This window comes from Tupaia chinensis, unplaced genomic scaffold (assembly GCF_000334495.1).
Source record: "Tupaia chinensis unplaced genomic scaffold, TupChi_1.0 Scaffold000094_1, whole genome shotgun sequence".
Taxonomy (NCBI): Eukaryota; Metazoa; Chordata; class Mammalia; order Scandentia; family Tupaiidae; genus Tupaia; species Tupaia belangeri.
In genome coordinates, this window is record NW_006159556.1 from 2,256,014 (window position 1) to 2,259,296 (window position 3,283).

Consider the following 3,283-nt stretch of genomic DNA (forward strand, 5'->3'; position numbering starts at 1 on the left):
CGTAGTGACAGCGAGGTCGCTCACAAGGCATTCGGCGCGGCACCTGCTCACAAATACTCGGTTAATAACAGTCTTTCACTGTAGCACTTTGCACCATCACAGCTGCTAGCCATACTATACCCATTCATAGTGCTGGAGCTGCAGAGCTGGGACGATTTCCAAAGGCGTCCACGCCCCCGAGAAGGGGGAAGAGAAGGGAAGGGAGAAGGACAGGGACACTATCAGCCACGCCTTCTGCAAGTGCCCAGGACCCCGTACATTTGGCAACGCACATTAAACGTGGGGGGAGCGCCCCATATTCCGATCTTCACGGCACGTGGCTTTATTAGAAACGGCTCCAGTCTAGACTCAGCCATGCATTCATTCGGGCGACCCGAGGGATGGAGCAGGGGCCATAATGCCCGCTGAGTGGCTCTGGGCCCCCAGCTCTATTCCTTCATCACCTGCTTAACTTTCCGTCCGCCACTGGTCTCCCGGCGGCAGAACCACAACCTGCGGGCCCCTGCCCAGCTTCCCACACTGTCGCGCAGCACTGCCGCCACTGCAGCCGCCGCCCCTGCGAAGCTGCCACCCCTTGCTCGGCTGCTCCAGCCGGGCAGCGTGGACCAGATGGGCGCACCCAGGCCCTGACGGATGAACAGTCGGGCACGTGCACTCCCACCCTCAAATTGGCTCTGCGCCCAGTGGCGACCGCGGCGGCTGCAGCCCCAAGGTGGGGGCTGCCCCCGCGGTCTCCTCCCGGCTCCTGCGCGTCGCCTCTGCTCTTTGCATAGTAATTTCAGTTCCTGAACGCACCGGAGCTCACTCTGGGACTGGACTGGAAAAGGACCGCAGCTCGCGGGCCCGCCAGAGCCACCGGTGTGGCGCCGAGAGCCAGCGCCTGGATATGCGACGGGAAGCCCCTGCCACAGCGCTGGCATTGGCCCCGCCGCGCCTGACAGAGCCGGGCGAGAGCAGGTAGGCGACCCGCAGCCGCGGAGGAGACGCCCCCCGCGCCACCTCCGCCCAGCGGCCAACCCCGGGGGACGCGAGCACTGCGGTGTTCGGTGCCAGGGGGAGGGATTCGGTTCCACCTTCTGCTCGGGGATCCTTTGCCTGTTGCTCTTGTCCCGATCCCATCCGGCGCTCCTGGAGGGGTTCCCTTCCTCGCAGGTGAACAATTTCTCTGCAAGGTCATTGCTCTTAAGCTATGGTTTTGAAGGTAAACGGGAAAAGACGCCTGCTGTTCTCGGGCTGGGAGATTTATAATCAATCGGGTCTGCACACTCTGCGTATACCCGAATAGGTGTGTGTGCGTGTGCGTGTGTGTGTTTGACATTTTTCGTATTTCCCTAAGCTTATTTCCTTTAAGGTCAAAATATTATAATCCTACACATGCATATGCATTTATGTGATGTGCACACACACACACACAAACATGTACGTGTATACAGTTTGTCTTAGGGTAGGTGGAGAGAGAAAAAGAAGGCAGGGCAGAGGTTGATTAAGGGAAATCATTGTCGAGACCTGTTTGTACCTAGAGGTGAACTTTGGAACCACATTAAATCAGAGGTAATAAACGGTGCTTTCGAATGGATTTTAGAAAAAGGTCTGAAGAAGACTGTCACCCAGTACACACAGCGGATTCTCATGCCATCCAGGCAAATGGAAAAGATGTAGGCAAAATTTCAGACGCAACAATGGACAAGGAAGGAGGGAAAAGAAGGGATACTTACCCTGGAAAGTGAATTTTGGGTAGGGGAAAGGCAGCAGCTCTGGATCAGGTTTAAAGAGTCCCCTGCAGGGACCTTAGGAGAAATCACTGCTTGGGGTGTAGACAGTTCAAGGTTAAGAGGATGTGATTGTCCAGGAAGCCGAGCAGAGGAGGTGGGAGAGAGGCCAGGGCTTGGAGGGGGAGGGGAGAAACAGAGCTCTGAGTGGTCACCCAAGAAGCTACCATCTTTATTAAAGGTATGTTCTTTCTCTTGTTAAAGCCGTACTTGGCTATACCCCACCTAAATATTTTTCACAGCACATTGGTTGAAGATCCATCGGTCCATGTTTTCATTTTATTTTTGCAAGGAATCTGGGTCATGGTAGGACAAGGAACTGAAGTGTTTACAACACCAGCAAGATTTGGAGAGAGAGTTGATTAAGGCTTAGCTTCATGAAATATTTACACTTCTCTTGCGTGGGCTTTTGTTTACTCTTGTTGGTGCTGTTGCAGATTCTACTTTGATAATGCTTCGAGTGTACTTCTCCGGAATGTGCTTATTTTCCAGTTATAAACTATTCTTGCGTTTCCATTGTGTTCACCATGGGCCTGCCCAGGGTAACAATTGTGGGGATAAAGACACATGAGTCACAGCACAAAGAAGAAGATTGTCTCTGTTTCTACCTACCAAAGGCAGGAGTTTGCATTAGAGAATAGAAATAGAAGCACAGAGAACATTTTTTTTAAAGTTTTTGTGTGCGTTTTGTGAGCAGAATAGGTCGTTGATTTATAAACAGAAAAAGAAGTAGTCATTGCTATCATAAGTCTAGATGTTGTATCGCTGGTCTGTATTTTGGAAACAGCAGAGGAACTCAGGCAAGGCTTCGCCTAATCACTAACTAGAGTTTGATGAAAATGCTTAGGGTAAAATTGCAAGTGCACTGGCCTCCTTTGGGAAGTGGAAGACTGAAGCATTTATGTGAATCAGATCTGTCTTAATTGGAGGAGAGGGTGGGTCCCAGTAAGCTGTTTTGAAATGTGTCTTAATTGCCTCAAAAGACTTGCCCAATACACTCAATTACGTTTTCTTGATTATGTCTCAAATATATTTAAAGGAATATTTTTAGAGATAGCAATCTTTCACTGTTTGGGTCTCCAGTCACAAAATCTGCAGCCTAGAGGGAAGCACTAAAATATTGGTCATGGAATCACAAAATCATAAATTATTGGCCTCAGAGAATGAGGACACGCGATCCCAGTCCCAGCTCACACCCCGGCTCTCTTAGGAGCGGCTGCTTCCTTCCGCCCTGTACGTATTCATTCATTCATCTGTTCATTCATAAGTTTATCTCGAACTATTTCATCTGCTGTTCCTGAGCTAGACAATGTCCTCTGTTGTGGACTAGAAGAATGAGCAAGACACATTTGCAGTCTGTAAAACTTGGCAGGGAAATGACAGTGACAGCTCATCAAGGGCTTTGACAAGCTGCCACGGAAGCCCAGCTATAAAGGTGGCAAGACCAGGGAAGTGTCCCATGGGCCTGAAGGATGAGAGGAACGAGCCTCTAGAGGAGAAAAAAGGGCATTCCT

The 3,283-nt window shown here is 50.6% G+C and overlaps 1 protein-coding gene across 1 annotated transcript in view; it reads left to right on the top strand.

Annotated features, from left to right (window-relative positions):
• The first annotated feature begins 538 nt into the window (after nt 1–538).
• Nucleotides 539–3,283, top strand: part of GPRIN3 (GPRIN family member 3) — a 72,974-nt gene continuing 70,229 nt past the window's right edge. The window contains exon 1 of the mRNA XM_014585816.2: nt 539–957. The gene's annotated coding sequence lies outside the window, so the exon portion shown is untranslated. The remainder of the gene's footprint in view (nt 958–3,283) is intronic.